This window comes from Pelodiscus sinensis, chromosome 11 (assembly GCF_049634645.1).
Source record: "Pelodiscus sinensis isolate JC-2024 chromosome 11, ASM4963464v1, whole genome shotgun sequence".
Lineage (NCBI taxonomy): Eukaryota > Metazoa > Chordata > Testudines > Trionychidae > Pelodiscus > Pelodiscus sinensis.
The window spans coordinates 7,835,020-7,852,214 of NC_134721.1; the positions used below are offsets into that span (position 1 = coordinate 7,835,020).

The following is a 17,195-nucleotide window of genomic DNA, read 5'->3' on the forward strand; positions in this document are numbered from 1 at the left end:
ATTCCAAAAAACTTTCCAAGGATGAACCAGGAGATTAAATACAGGCCACACACAGGACCACCGGCAGCAATTCAGGGCCCCAGGGCAGAAATCAATGAGTTTCCTACTGCCTTCCCTCAGCCAGGGCCTAAAGCCCTCAGCAGGCCAGCCCCAGCCTCTCCTTCCCCATCCCTCCCTTCACCAGATCAAATCTGTTGCTCTGGGGAAAGGTGCAGCATCATCCCCAAGCCGGTTCAGGGTCTAAGTAACCCTGCTCTGGAACCTGCATGGGGCATACCAAAAACATCCTTCAGTCAAAAGACATTTTTTGGCAGAGCTACTGCGGCTGTGATCAGGACCTCCAGGGCCCTTTTAAATTGCCCCCTCTCCCTACCCTCACCTTCATCTGCAGGCCAGGCCAGGAATAGACAACAGCATGGAGTGGGAAAACAATCCGTCAATAAACTGGCATGTACACAGTGTTGTGAGAAAACAGCGTTTCTAATTGCAGCACTCCATATCCGTGAGAGCAATAACTGATATGTTGCTTAGTGGGTCAATTTGAGCAATGGTACTTCAGGACTGAATGCTTATTCCCAAACTACAGCATACTGGAGCGGGGCTGTTCTTGCTGAAGTCAAGAATAATGTGATCATTATGTATTGCTTACGATGAGCACCACTATGGCCACCAAACTGTTTACAGAATGGTTTAATGGTAAACTTGATGACTTGTAAATCAAAGGAATTTCCAAGCCCTCTAGAGCAGGATATGTTCATGCAGGATATTCCACTATTTCATTATGCATATTGTACGTCTTTGTTCAAAGACAGCACCCTCTACATATGCCAATAGATGTACAGGCAGTCCCCGGCTTACGTACAAGATAGGGACTGTAGGTTTGTTTTTAAGTCGAATTTGTATGTAAGTCGGAACTGGTACATATTATAGGGGAAACTCTAGCCAAACATTTCTCCAGAGCTCAGTTTTATTCTCCCACACCTCACTTCCCTCAGTCCTTTATTCTCAAGCTGAGGTGTCTGCTGAGGAAAGCCGCTCCCCGTCTCCCTGGTCTGCTGTGGGGATGAGGCGCTAGCTTCGCGTCTCCCTGGTCTGCGGGGGGGGGAAGCAGCTAGTGCGGGGTTGCCTCACCCTGTTTGTAAGTAGGGATCCGATGTAAGTCGGATCCATGTAAGCCGGGGACTGCCTGTATAGTGTACAGATTGAACCGCTGTAATCCAGACTTCCCTAGCCTGTCCACATCTCCGATCCAACAATGTTGGTGAGCCCATGAGAGCACTGATGGGGACAAACCGGAGGGCTTGGGCTAGGAGTATTGCTGGAGCAGGCAGCTGAGGGTGCAAACAGAGCCTCAGGTGTCTGGGAGGCAAGCTGGGTGGCAGGATAGCCAGTGGAAAGTGGGTAGCATTGATCTACCATTTTGATAAATTCCCTGGGGACCTATCATGGAGGTTCAACCTGTATGTACCATAGTTTACACTGAGGATTGGTTTTTGGGCAAGTAGCTGGCTTAATTACTCCACTGGAGCAACACTACTCATGAAAGATTGAAGCTGTGGCCATCAGTGCATGCAGAGTTGAATTAGAATAATTCTTATTGAGCTTTACACACAGAATTTGATGGGGAATGGGGAAATTCCCACCAAGAATAGAGCTATAACTGGTGTCTTGATCATCCTGCCTCCTTCTGCTATACTGAGCACACTCAGGATGAAATAGGGCAGGGGTTATCAAATATTTTTCTCCGAGTCCAAATTTGTTGGACAAGGTATAATCAAGGTACAGACTCCAGAGAAAAATAATAATGTGAAAACCCAGTAATTATTACTATAAAAAAGATTTTGGGGTCTGTTCAAAAGTGTCTGGCATTCCAGATTTGCCCAGCAGTCCACCTGACTACCATTGCTGTAAGGAATCTCACCCTCTGCACTGACGTCTGCAATGCATGTTCGAATTTTCCAAATACAGTACCTCTTCTGTTGGAAATCTATTCATTGTTCAGTTTCTCTCCTGTATTAAGTGAGCTCCTTTGTAGCATTACTTTTTATATACTCTGTAATCATGATAATTATGTTTTGCAAGAATCTTTCATAGTCTTCTAACATTTTAGCAACATTTTGGCTCATTGTTGAGACTTGATATCTTCCCTGCCATTGAAAACTAATACAGTTAAGTTATGACAATATGGAAGCTATCTGTAAGTAATATTGTTACTTGTAATCATTGTTTAGCATAGACAAAATTACTTCCAGTTCTTGTGAGTAGACAAAATCAGATGTCAGCCAGCAATGAAGATTATGTAAATAATAGATATATTTAAAATATCTATGCAAAGTAAGTTACTAATTTATTGGTCTGCATCCAGAACTCAACACACAGAATAGAAATGAACAAAAGAATAAAAGTAATGTTATTTCTTGAAGACCTGTGTATGCTTTTTAACTGCATTCCACATGCACCTAAGCTTAACTCCAGATAAACTCTAATTTATTACAGATATATTACACACACATACACGTGACTTGCCGGCTTATTTATCCAAATGAAGTACTGTATAGCTTCTACAAAAAGGAGAATGCAAGTAAGTGGAATTTATAGGATGAATACCTTATTCTCAGGAACTTCTCATAGGGGAAAGAAGTGCATTTGTCTCTTTCTGTATTTCTCTTCCCCCATCTCTAGTAGTGGTACACTCCAGCTTATAAGTAATTACCTTGAAGCTTAATAGAGGCACGGCAAGACAATAACAGAACCTGTACTAGCAGTATACCCTTATTACATTCTGCTCATCTGGTTTCACTAGTGTTGGGCCAGATTCTCAACTGGCATAAATCACCATAGCTATGTTCAAGTCAAACTCATTATAAATATCCTATTATGAAAATGAACATGTGTTGGTCTACACTGCTTTGGACATTATTAAGCAGAACATGTCATCAGCATGGATACATTTTCTCTGGAATAATGCTTAAAGGAATATATGAATCTTTAGCACATCTGGCATGTAAATATCTTGTGACGTGCGCTACAACAGTGTCATATGAATGCCTGTTCTCACTTCTGGGTTACACTGTAAACAAGAAGTGGGCAGCATTATTTCCTGTAGGGTATGTCTAGACAGCATCCCTCTGTTGGCAGAGGGATGCAGATTAGGCAGGTCGACATTGCAAATGAGGGATTTAAATATCCCGTGCCTAATATCTAAAGGGTATCAAATATCTAAAAGGGTGTCACAAGGAGGAAGGAGAAAATTTGTTCCTCTTGGTTTCTGAGGACAGGACAAGGAGTAATGGGCTTAAAGTGCAGCAGGTGAGGTTTAGATTGGACATTAGGAAAAAATTCCTAACTGTCAGGGTGGTCAAATATTGGAATAAATTGCCAAGGGAGGTGGTGGAATCTCCCTCTCTGGAGATATTTAAGAACAGGTTAGATAGACATCTGTCAGGGATGGTGTAGACGGAGCTTGGTCCTGCCTTGAGGGCGGGGGGCTGGACTCGATGACCTCTTGAGGTCCCTTCCAGTCCTATTATTCTATGATTCTATGATTCTAATTTGCATAAAAATGGCCACCATGTTTTGCCGACTCAGAACTTTGTCCGCAAAAAGCGTCAGTCTAGAGGGGGATCTGTTGAGAAAGAAAGCCTTTTTCGACAGATCCCTTATGCCCCCTGCAAGTGATGGGGGCCCCACTGATGTTCCGTGGAATGACCCTGGCTTTGAGTGGTTTCTTTTGTTCCTGATTGCCTTTGAACTCCAGTAGCTCAAAAGAAGGCAAAAAGCTCATTAACTTGAAAGACAGAAGCAGACCAATAGAAACTTGTGGCAGGGTGAGTTGTGACCTCAATGACCGTAAGAGAGCATTGCCTCAGCAACATGGTTATATATCTCTGGCAAGCAGTTGGATCTCCTGATTCTGGAGTAAGGTAGATAATGCTTAAAGAACTGAAGGCACGTCTACACAGCAGGGCTAAAGTTGAATTAAGCTACATAACTTCACTTACGTCAATTGCGTAGCTCAAGTTGAAATAGCTTAATTCAGCTTTTGGTGCTGTCTATACAGGAGGAAGTTGAAGGAAGAACACTCTTCCTTTGTCTTCCCTTCCTCCTCATGAAATGAAAGTTACCAGGAGTCAGAGTAAGAAGTCCTCCAGCTCAATAATATTTTGAAATAAAGGCTTGTAGTGTGGATATGCACTATGTTATTTCGGAATAAAGTTAATACCCTGAGAGAAGTAGACAACTTTCGTTAATTATGATTTGGTCACATCCACAAAACGTGCTTTCCTTCATGGTTACCTCTTTGAACAGTTTCTAAAGAGAATTAGGCATGTGAAGATCACTGAAGGAGACAAAATACAGGACTATGTAGCACTTTAAAGACTAACAAGATATTGTGTCTCCTGTAATTAATTGCTTGTTTTGGTTGAAATGCCACTTTCTAGCTACTTTTGCACATTTTATAAATTTTATTTCATGCCAAATTACCCATGAAACACAAAAATGTTCTCAATTGTTAAATTCATTAACCTAACAAATGGCATACAAAAAGCCACATTTAAAACATGCATCCTAAATAGTCTTCTCATTATGTGGAATCAGATTAGGGTCCCTAATCAGATTTGACGTGGAGCTTGGAGCAAAAGGTAATGAAGTATGACCCATGATGTTAAACAATGATAGGTGAAATAAATCTCCTATGTCATACAACCTCCATTTTGTGCTGTGCTAAATAATTTTGGTTTTCAAAGCATTTTCATTATTTAATTATAAGTAGAATTGTACTCCCGTAAATCCACGCCTGTTCTTCATATGCATAGTAAGAGATTTCTAGCTGTTTTTTTCCAAACATCTTGATACTTTTGTGTATCAATGGCATTTGTGTGTTTATTGAAAAAGGAATTTTGACAGCATGAGCTATTACTGTTTGTCATGGTAATATCTGAAGGCCAACCAAGAATGGGGTCCTATCATGCCACAATCAAAGCAATAATCTGCTCTAAAGAACTCTAAAATACCAGATGCTTGCAGGGTGAAGAAAGGAGTACAACACAAGCAGAGTGAACAGTCTCTACTAGCTCATTCACCAGGTCAGTTTATGGCTGGAACAAGTTACAACATGCTAAATGTATAGGGCAACATAGGAAGTCTTGTGTAAACCGGGGAGGGATACATGAGCAATTCTTTGGCGGGGGAGTGGGAGAGGAGAGACTCTGGGCTGACAGTCTGGCCCACAATGGGATAATGAGAGGGACTGAACTAGAAACTACAACTCTGGTTCTAAATCTTTAGTTGTAACCGCTAGGTAACACTCCCTCGCAATCGGTCTTTCAACTACTCTAGTTTCTCATCTCCTGTATATTAAGGATTGCAGCTCTTGTAACTCTTGAATTAAACACATATGAGTTTAGGATTCTGTTGGACGGATTCTGCAATGCTACCACAAAGCATTAAACTCCACCAGCTTTGGGCTAGGTCACTGACTTGGCTGAGCATTTACTGCCATGATGTCTTCCCTTGAAGCAAATGGGACCACTTGCTTGCTAGTGTTAATAAGGGACTCAGGGCCTGGCCCTCAGTGGGATGCCCGACTGAATGGATGCAGTAAGTCGAAGCATCAAAATATGACCTTGTGTCATAAAATAGCAACACGCACAGGGCCTTTTGTCTTGTGGAAATTCTCAATCTTTTCTAGTACAAAAACCTTTTGTTGATTTGCTAATATCAAGTCATTTCAAACTGTCCTATTTTACCCATGACTGTATGTGATTTTTGTTACCATTAGCCACTTAAATTCACCGCTAGTTCATTTGATAAATGAACACTGTAGCCTCAGAGTCATTTTAGATCTTCACTCATACATCAACAGCAAGAAGAACGAAAATACCGCATTTAGAAAAAGAGGCTGGCTAATGGAAAAAATACACCCTCGGATATTTGGAAGTCGCCACGTAGGACTATCTGCTGTTTGAAAGCTAGAGACAAATACTTTTCAAATGTGGTCAAGGACATGAAGGGAGGTTACCGTAAAGCAATTTAGCTGATAAGAGAGCCTGCGAGGGTGTTGAGGTCATTGCAAACCTGTTCATGTGCTGTACCAAGCTGATTTGTGATGGAGTTTTATATCTATAATACTCATTGCAATCATTCTACAGCATCAAAAGCTCTCTCAAGGTCTTATATACACTGTCCTGTTGTAGTGTATGCCTTCTTCCTTTTGTTCCCTACCTGATCTGGTCCACTTGACCGATTTTTCTATTTGCCTTAATTTTCTATTTTTAAAGTCAGTCTTGAAAGTTTCCATTGTTGACGTTCTCCTGCTTTGGATAGGTTTTCTTAAATAGGCATTCATGGAAAAACGACTCAGTCTGCAGCAGGGTTTGCTTTAAAATCATACGTTGCAATCCTTTTAACTTTTACACTGCACTTGCAGAACTGATTCAGTCATAAGAAGCTAGCTCTGGGATAAGTTCAAGGCCAGCCTGAATGATATGTGTTTGACATTCATGAGAATGCATTACAGAGCCATCATTCTTAGCTTGGCTCTGATGGCTGCCTTTGCTTATGAAATGAGCAGGACTGGTCTACTGACAGCTGGTACAGATAAGTGATCCTAGGTATACAAGAGCTCTAGGTGGAGAAATTCCTCTTCCTCTCAGCAAGTCAGTTTCTTCAGTCTCTTTTCAGGTTACTTTCCCCACTCTTTTCATTTCACTTTCCTTGCCCTTCTCCATTAACCACAACTACTTTCCTTGCACTTGTTTTGTGTGCAGCCTTGCTCCTTCACTTGGGTAGGACTCCCATCTTCTGCAGGTCTTCAGCCCAGTTGGCTTTTTGTTGCAAGACTTTCCTCTGAAATATGGTCGCTGTGCCTAAAACTGAACACAGATCTGTCTGAGAAAAGAAACTCCGGTCATCTGAAGAAGTAGGCTGTGCCCATGAAAGTTCATGATACCATCTACATGTTTTGTTAGTCTATAAAGTGCTACCAGACTATTTGTTGGTTTTTAAGTTTATTTTTGTTTAAGAAAAGTAGGCCATCGAAGGTCGAGGCTAGTGTGATGGTGGTGAGCCACTGTGAAAAATTCCATGTAGAGAAAAGTCTGGTCTATGCCCAAAACTGTGGACTTTAGTAGCATTTGAAATAAGTTTAACTAGATAGCTTATGTGTCATATCTGCTTACAAAGAATTATATGGTAAACATAGGTTAATTGGGTTAATTGGCTGACATTTTTACATAGGTACTAAACTGGAGAATGAATGGCATATTTGTTTTACGAATTTTATATCCTTTTATGGGTTTGATTTTTCTAAAACTGTATAATTTAAAATTATATACAGGTTGGACTTCCCTAGTCTAGCACCCTCGGGGCCTGAGAAATTCTGGACCAGGGCAGGTCAGGAACAGGGGAGATTGGGGCTCTCCTGGGGGTGCCAGCCTTCCAGCCAGTTCCCCCTCTGGCCACTGGCTGCCTCCTGGCATCTTGTGACTGCCAGCTGGGCTATGCTCTTGTCCTTAGAGCGGCCAGTTTGTACTGCCGGGCTGCTCCGGGGCCAGATAGCACAGAGTGGACAGTTTGTGCTGCTGGGCTGGCCAGACTCCACTCTGCTGCTGGGGCTCTTTGGTCCAGGGGATCTCTGGTCCAGCAACATCCGTGGTTTGTTAGAACCACCAATGTTGTTGGTATCAGAGAGTCCCAAACCAGAGAGATTGAACCTGTATATGTATGGGGTGAAATCCTGGATCTGTTCATGTAACTTGGAATTTTATTGTTGATTTCAGTAGGCCCTGGAGTTTACTCTTGATTTCTCCATTAGAATGGACAGAGCATTTGAGCTACATAAGAAGCTTTCTCTACGCAAAATCAAAGGGCCACATTCTGCCACTCTTTGGATAACCTTACTTGAATAATCACTACAACTGCTTGCAAGTAGCTATAGCTCCGCTCGAGTAAGGATGGCAGAATCCAGCTCCAAGAAATCCCTTTCAGCTAAACAGTAGTTTGAAAGAATAAAAATTAAGCGTGGGTGTAGTTAGGAGGATTTACTACCGTGGTGTCCTCACAGGTCTTTGGCTCCATCGATGATGATAACCAGAAGGCTGATTATGTGTGTGCTCACTGATATGGGCCCAATGACCACAGCAGATCCTGAGAGGGCCCCCAAAGACCACAAACCAGATCAGGATCAAAACCGACCGGCCAGGTTTATTGTTAAGTGAAGTACAGTCATAGTTGTCAGTAGATTCTACTGAATCACTACACACGTGTACTTATAATAATGGCATCATCTCAACCAGTGGGAAACTCCCACTGCCCCCGGCTGGACAAAGACTGTCCCCCCCCCCTCAAGACACTACTTTATATACAGGTACAAAGAAGTTACACATCACTGCTGATGTTGTCAGGTTGCCACCCTCTGACACTTCTTAGATACCACCCACCACCCTGTACTTTGTGGTTTGATTAGATCATCTCTATCCATCATGCTGTCATTTTAGACCCTTTCCTGAACCTGGGTCTGTATCTGTGGGGAATGAGTACCAAGGTCTTCTTTAATAAGCTGGTGGTACCATGTGCTTTCAACTCATGACCAGTACCAATGACTGTTCTACACCTGGGCCTATTCCCAATTAGTGTTGTGCACTCTCGGCCCCGTTCATGCCAAGTTCTGTGAGCAGGGGCCTGCCTCTTGTTCGCAGTTTAGCTTTGCTTTATGTTAGCCATGTTTTGCCCATTGTTAGCTAGGCCTCAGGCCTCTAACCAGACCTGTGCTATACTGACTTATATTTTAGGCCTTCATCTTACTCCAGTGGAGTTAAACATAACCAACCTCATTACTCCTATTTGTGATGATCCAGGACTCTTTCATAGGCATTCTGTAACTTGCAATACATTCTTCACAAGAGAGCCAGACTCCATATCGAACACCTGATTCTAAAAGAAAAGCAGATCTGCATTGAAGGGCAAGACACTGGCATGATGGGTGGAAAAAAATGTTTTAATCTAAAAATACCACCTGTTGGGTACCATGGACCTGATATAGTATGTATTAATCAGTTCAATGTGCTAGGAGAGAGAAATATGCAGTAACTCTTCTGCTAGTGGGGAAAAAATCCTTAGAGTAACTGTGTAGGTAACTATGCTAACTGTGCTGCAGACGTCAACTCCAGATTGGATTTGTATTGGTTTTGCTTCAGTTAGTCTCGTCTGCTGGGTTATCAATGGCATTCATAGGATCAGGGACATAACTCGGGGAAGTGATGCAGGCAAGGTAAAGAGAGAGAATATTCAAAATGGTGGCTTCCTTTATCTAAACTCTGCCCCATTTATATGCATGTAACTTTCAGTATATCCAGTGGAAGAGCTGTGTGTGTATTGCAAAGTAGAATTTGGCCAATAGGGTCCTGATCCAACCAAGTACTTAAGCACTTGCGTAATTTTAAGCATATGAGTATTCATATGAGCATTCATAAAAGTGAAATACCCACCAGGGGAAGTGAAAAAACAAATTGACAGAGCCAAAAAAAAACCCCCACCCAGACATGAACTACTTCAAGACAGACCCAAAAAGAGAAAATAACAAAACTCCTCTTGTTGTTACCTACCGTCCACAACTCAGACCTCTCCAACACATTATACACAATCTACAACCCATCTTGGAAAATGATCCCTCACTCTCAGAGGCCTTAGGAGAAAAACCTATCCTTGCTTACAGACAACCCCCTAACCTGAAATGCATTCTTTCTGATAACTATGCCACACAACCACATCATAAGCCTCCAGGAACTCAGCCCTGCAACCAGAAAAGATGCCAACTCTGCCCACATATCTACACTGATGAATTCATCACTAGAGGAAACAACATAAGCCACGAAATCAAAGGGTCATTTGACTGTACTTCTGGTAATTTGATCTATGCCATCAAATGCCAACAGTGCCCCTCTGCTATATATATCGGACAAACTGGACGGTCTCTGCAGGAAAACATTAATGGACACAAATCGGATATACTTAAAAGGAACACACAAAAACCAATTGGAGAAAATTTCTGCTTGCCTAACCACACTCTGACAGACCTGCAGGTGGTGGTCTTGACACAAGCCATCTCTTCAAGCCAAATCCACAGGGAAAGCTCGGAATTACAGTACAGGCAGTCCCCAGGTTACGTACAAGATAGGGACTGTAGGTTTGTTCTTAAGTTGAATTTGTATGTAAGTCGGAACTGGTACATACTGTAGGGGAAACTCTAGCCAAACATTTCTCCAGAGCTCAGTTTTATTCTCCCACACCTCACTTCCCTCAGTCCTTTATTCTCAAGCTGAGGTGTCTGCTGAGAAAAGCCACTCCTCGTCTCCCTAGTCTGCTGGGGGGGAGGCGGGGGCGCTAGCTTCGCGTCTCCCTGGTCTGCTGGGGGGAAGCAGCTAGTGCGGGGTTGCCTCACCCCGTTTGTAAGTAGGGATCCGATGTAAGTCGGATCCATGTAACCCGGGGACTGCCTGTACATACACAAATTCAGTTCACATGCTAATGGACTCAATCAAGATACAGGCTGGTGGGGACTCTACCATTGAAGGTGCTAATAGCTTTCTGAGCGGTATCCTTCCTCTGTCAGAGAATTATCTATTGACTTTGATCTTTATCTGCTTAGGTTTAAGTACCCATTCTCCAGATATTTAATGATGCCTTTCCTCCCCCTCCCCCCACCCCCTGCTTCCTCTTTCCTTTCTCTTCCCCTCTCTTATTTATTTCCAGTTTTCATATCCCTTACTCATAACTCCAGTCATCTGAAGAAGTGGGCTGTGCCCACATAAGCTCATGATACCATCTACATGTTTTGTTAGTCTATAAAGTGCTACCAGACCATTTGTTGTTTTTTTCCTATAAATTCAGAGAGCTACTCACATGCTTCTTGCTAGATCAAGGCACTGGTGAAGTCTAGTCACAGAACTTTGACAGGGAACAACAGGCAGGCAGTGATATTTCCAAAGCAGTAAATGGCTTTTTATTATTTAGACTGAATTGTTGTATATGAATTGTGAATGAAATTGGAGTAGGAGTTTAGGGAGGAGGGAATAAGATGTCAAGGAAAGTTTGTTCTTTTTCTTGAAACTGTCAGTTTCTTCTGTTGTAGGATTACTCATTATCCTTCCCAGGATTTTTTTATATATAAATAGAAGAAACTTGGGAAAGGTTGGCCTTTTTCTTGCTTTTCTGTGGGGCTTTTCACTTGTTTTTGTTAGTGTCAAGTCAGTTGAGCTATCATTCTTGCCACATTTTACTTCTTGAATCAGGCTTTCCTGGAAGTGATGCTGCCTTTCTGGCATTCATTAACAAGCCAGAGTCTTACTTGCAAGAGACTTTTGTGGTGGCAGTGTTGTTGTTGTTCTTAAGCTCTTCCCTATGGTGAAGGGGTAGGACCCAGTAATGATCTGGCATTCTTTAGCAGATGAGATTGTTCACAGAGTCACTTGCAATTTTTGTCCAAATATAGATCATGATAGGTGGGCCTATGTTTAGATCATTATTATAATCCTGCAGTTGGTGATGTCATATGTTACAGATGGTAAAACTCTGCTATGCACTTCTGGTAAGTTCTTGAGTACATGAGACAGGCTCTGCTTATCAGGGATTTGGAGGAAAGATTCTTTGATTTCATTCATGTATTGAAACCCAACCAGCCTAACAAACAATCTGAGAATATATCCCTAAAAGCTGCCTGGACACATCATACTGCATGTCAACAAAATTGTAAATGTAATTGGCGTGAAATCCATTGCAGGAAGCACACAATTTTCCTGGAAGTTCTGCAGACACAAAAAAGGGGTAACCAATGAGTACTTTTAACTCAAGACAAAGCTCTCATTGTTCTATGTAAATCGGTGTCTGATGGCCAATATTGTCTTACAATGAACGACTGAAGTCCAGCAGTGGATTTATTCTTAGGCTCTGCTTAAAAGTAAGAGAACCGAATATTGCAGCATAACGAATAGTGGAAAGAGAGAGAAAAACTGAGGGGCACACACAAGATCACTTTCTATATTTCCCTTTTTGTGATGTTTGAGAAGAGTATGGCAGGCAGGAAGAGGATGGGCATGGAGGAGGAGAACAGACAGATAGCAGGTGCACAATAGCTAACCGAGGCCAAGGATATAGAAGCCTGAAGAATAGGAATTGTGCTGGTACAATAAACACATAAGTGTGGGAAGAAGAAAGATGTGATCCCTGTCACCTAGAGTTGCTGGCTCTTTAATTAGATATTAAAGTCATGAAAAGATGCAGTGGTTGGAAACTGGAGGTAGGCAAATGCAGATGTAAAATAAAGCACAAATGATTAACCATGAGGATAAATGACCACGAGAACTACTTACCTGGGATGTGGTGTGTAACATAAAAGTCATATGTGGGTCCTGCAGCTTTGCAGGCCTGGGATGGAAGTTTCCTTCCCTGCCGTACCCAGCTTAGCATAGCCTGGGACCCTGCAAATCCAAACAGCAGCTGGGCTTTATCAGCTTTAACCCATGCCTTGAGCTGAGAAATTACTAAGCGGTAAACAAGTTTAACCTCAGTCTCAGCTCATAAGAGTGATAAGAATGGTGTTGAGCCAGGTACGTGCACACCCGGTAAACAACTGTAGTATAACTAGTGTAGGGAGTCCCGTGCCCACTGAGTCTCACCAGGGACCTAGATCTCAAAAGGTGCCCTGGATCCCCCCAGATGGAGCCACATCCACTGCAGCCTTTTGTAAGGTGACCAGAACGGGACTCCCCACAGACTGAAGGGGCATACACATTTCCAGGTGCCTGTTGCTCACTTTTATGCATTGCACTGCCTGTGCTTATTGCGGTAACTGTGTAAGCATCTGGCAGCATTAAGCCTGTAATGGTAGTGACGTAGTGAGATTATTAAAAGCAACTATCCCTAATCAACTCTGTCTTGAAGTGAATCCACAACCCTGTTGGGCCCTGGCTCTGTGAGTTGTCATGGTGGATACTCCATCACTTGTGGCTCTTTAATCAAGACTGGGTGGTGCTTTAAATCACTCACAGAAGTCATGGAACTGACGCAGGAATTACTAGGTAAAGATTTGTGGTCTATGTTATCCATGTGGTCACGCTAGATAATCAGACTAATCCCTTCTGGATATAATCTCTGAGAATCTATAGCATTACGGGTGAACCTCAAGAGCACCCATAGAGTTGTTTTCAGCTATGCCCATAGCCTCATGCTCCACCAAGAGAACTGGGATACCAACTCAAATGACAGCAAGGGCAGCACTGGAAGCAGCAAAAGTCCATTAGGAAAATGTTCAGGATCTCTGCTTCTAATGGTGCTGAATATAAACTGCGTGTTTAATGTAACACTATCTTGTTTTCTCTGTATTTCTTTTATTGATATGTTCCATGATACATCTGAGCACTAAAATGCATTAATCCTAACCATTTGGTTATTCCGTGGTGTCATCCCAGGACAGTGTTACGGTTATTTATGTGTCTTCATTTGTTGCTTTTTTGTATCCTTAAACTATTGGATTTCTTATGTTACCAATATGTACTCTCAATCTGTACTTGGTAGTTTTTTTGTTTTGTTTGTTTTGTTTGGAATACATTTGTAGTGTGTGGACATAAGCAATGTTTCTTATTCTGCCCTAACATGCTCTAAGATGAGTTGACAACCAAGAAGCAAAACACACACCACCCAGTGCTCTGAAATGTCATGGACAAATGAAATAGTGTGGACATTAAATCTTGGGTGAAATGGAGAAATGTTTATGTGGAAAAAATATGATTTTCACAGCTCTAGTTTTAGTTGGATTCTAGGATAAGTTACTTCCTGCGTACAAAGCATTTCTTGTCTAGGTTGACAGTCTGCATGGATTGTTTCTTTCAAGCATAGTGTTCTGGAAGACATCTGGATTGGGATCCAATTTAATTCTCTCATTAAAGTTGGTAGAACCAATGAGTTCAATGGCCAATTGGATCTTGTCATTAGAATGGTGTGTTGTTTGTTTTCTGTTTTGTACAGTGACATTGCCTGGGCTATTTGTATTGAGTAACACCAAGGAACATGTCTTTAAAGGGTACACATGTGTTCTCTCTCTCTCTCTTTCTCTCTCTTTTTCTCTTTCTCCAAAATCATGACTAATGATTGGATTCTAATATTTTTTATGCAGTACAACTCATTTTTCCTGCATACATGTGAAGAGTTCTGAGCATTTGAAAGGTGGCTTCAGTAGGGTAATACAGAGGGGCTGTTACACAGAAACTTGCAACTATCCTGGAATCTGACAAATCAAATCATTTTAATGAACCACAGCAAACAACTCATGTTGAAACAGCTGTAAGCACAATATGCAAATCATGTTTATTGGTAGCTTATGCTCCAGAGAAATAATCTTTATATGACTGCTTTATTATTTACAGTAGTTTCAAAATTTAATTTTTGTCAACATTGACAGATGCCATCCATGCTAATACTTGGATTGCTATATATGGAAAATGCTAAGCATATGCAGAGATCTCATGTTTGTGAGCTGATAATATGGTTGACAAATGGGTTTAACAATATCCAGTCATTTCTGAGCCGTCGGCTGAAATTCACCTGAGGTCTGTGGTAACAGAATGAAGAGGAAGGTCAGAAGAATATGAATGAAGAAGAAATAAAGGAATGACTCTAGAGAGCAGCGGGTATAATAAAAGCATGACAGAGGATGATTAATTATATTTTAGAGTCAGATAATTCCCAGAGAATATGTGCGCATGATAAAAGTTTCTAACCTTTCCAGTTGTAATTAAATGAGATACACTAATCTAGAAGGAGTAAAGACTATTTTGTTCCTAAAGCAGCACTAATGCACATATTGAAAATGTGTTATTTTAAATAAGTGATCTTACTCTGTGTACATAAAGTTGGAGGAATTAAATGCAAATGGTAGAAAGGAAAGTAAAACCATTGAATACAATGAAATAGAAGGTTGTTCCTTGCATTCCGTACATTGTGGTTTACAGCTGTGTGTGGAATGCATAGAATAGACTTATTAGAGGGAACAGACTTCTTTAGAAGATTCAGGGATATACCCTCAGAAAAATTACACTATTTCAATAGGTGAAGAATCCCATTTGGGGCTGGTTTTGTGTTCTTTGAGTGTGCAAAACTGTTCTTGACTTCAGTGGGAGTTTTAGGGGCAGAAAGGAGGTAATGCTGGGTTCCTTTGATCAAAGTCACATAGCGATGTGTTTTGGTTGGTTGAGTTCTTTTTGTAATAACCTATAGACTCAGAGCTTGCAAAGACTTCTACATGTGCATATATGTGTACAATCATATCACATAGGCAAGGGAGAACATGAAGCGGAGTTCATGTCACACTTCCCTTGGTATCTGGGACAGGGAAGCTCATGACCCAACCAGCAGAAGAAATTCAGGGATGAATCCTAGTCACATGCCATCTGAAGCACATTGTGCAGAAGCTAAGTAGTAGTAAAATTTAAACATCTATTGTCTGATCCAGAGCATGTGGGTGAACCTGAATATGAGCTCTCCTGATGCTTGATTCAAGGTTAGTTCAAGACTAGCTGGATTCAGATCTGAAAACTCAGAGCTATTCCTTTAGCTCAAGTGTAGCGCCCTGGATTTTTGGAGCTGATGGACCTGGTTTTCATTCCCAGCTCTATAGCACACATGATGAGTAGCTTCACCGTAATTAAGATTGCAACTGTTTCCCATTTAACCCCGTACCTTCAAAGCAAATGTTGGTGGACTGAAATAAAGATAACAAACATACTATTTTTTCAACCAGAGTTAAGGTCATTTTGATATGATGAAATGTGCATGTCTTAATATTTAATAGGAATATTATTTGTTGGTATTGGAAGATGGGATCTGCTTTTGCTATTCTGATTTCCTTGCTTTTTATGCTTGGGTTTTGTAAATCATGTTTTTATGGGAAAATAGTGTTGTCTCTTATCAACCATAACCAGTTTCCGAAGTGAAGGTTTTGGCAATCTTGTTTAGTTCCCAAGTTTCCAGCTTACTGTACTAGACACAGTGTGATGTTTCTGAGGGCAAGATTAATTTTACAACTGGCGCAATCATTGTTTCACTAGGATGCCTTGAGCTGCATCCGTGTGCTAGAAACAGCACATTTTTGTCAGTTTTGCAGTCTGAGCCATCTGCCTCCATCAAACATCAACTATTGTGAGTCAGAGAAGATAATAAGACTGCAGAGCTCCACATTCTAATCTGGGGGACACACCCTTTGGGGGATTTCACTTCAAAAAAATGCACAGCCAATAGGCTGGACTGACTTTGGATGAAGCTGTTATTTTTTAATACATATATAATTACCTTTTATTTCCTAAGTGTAAATTTTTATTGAGCTCAGATGTTCATAATCTGACAGATTTTAAAGCATTATGATGTCAGTAGAATGAAACAAAATTATATGCCCATTAACATCTCATGAGTTAATAGGAAATAGGATTGAGGCCTAACATTTTCATCCATATCTGAATTTCTCTCTAATATGGGAGTGTGATGGGGTGGACTAGGACCTGACGCTCCCTAGTCAGGCTTGTGCTCTTGCCACTTCTTGCCCCAGAAAAGGCTTTAGAGAGGTCCTCCAAGCATGCTAGAGTGGCTGCAGCCAATAAGAGGAGAGGGAGGCCATGTAAAAGGAGCTGCAGAGCAAAGCAGCCGTTAGTTCCTCTTGGGAGCTCAAAGTGTGCAAACTGGGTGACTGGCTGGCTGAGAGAGGAGCAGTTCCATGGACAGCTGGCTGTAAAGAGCTTATTGCAGACCAGAATATTCTCGGACTTCGAGATAAAGCTCTGAGGTAAGGGCAAAGATGCTGCCTCCATAAAGGGAGGCCTTGGGGGGCACCTCTCTATTCCAGAGAGGGACCAGATTGAGGGACACTACAGAGAGCATTGAGATGGACACTGTTAGATGTGTGCCTCTGGAAGGGGGCAAGAGATAAGAGCAGTGGGCACTGCTAGAGGTCAGTGTCCCAAAGAGGACAGAGCAGTCCCGGGAGAGACATATGCATCCAAAGAGAGACAAACAGAGGGGAGAGTGATGACAGGCAAGACCTCAGCCAAAGAGTGTGCTATGCAAGGGCCAGCGCTAATTACTAGAGTGACCAGCAGGAGGTGCCACTGTGGTGAGTCTCAAACCTGTTATAGGTGGTGAAGAATGCAGGT

At 41.8% G+C, this 17,195-nt stretch overlaps 1 protein-coding gene and 1 long non-coding RNA gene across 4 annotated transcripts in view; one reads left to right on the plus strand and one right to left on the minus strand.

Annotated features, from left to right (window-relative positions):
- The window catches only part of TAFA1 (TAFA chemokine like family member 1), a 408,995-nt gene that overhangs the window by 237,847 nt on the left and 153,953 nt on the right, over positions 1-17,195 (plus strand). The window lies entirely within an intron of this gene.
- LOC142830907 (uncharacterized) overlaps positions 1-17,195 on the minus strand; it is a 41,149-nt gene that overhangs the window by 22,588 nt on the left and 1,366 nt on the right. For all 3 annotated transcript variants that reach the window (XR_012906442.1, XR_012906441.1, XR_012906440.1), the window contains one exon: positions 8,831-8,934. This is a non-coding gene — a long non-coding RNA (uncharacterized LOC142830907). The remainder of the gene's footprint in view (positions 1-8,830; positions 8,935-17,195) is intronic.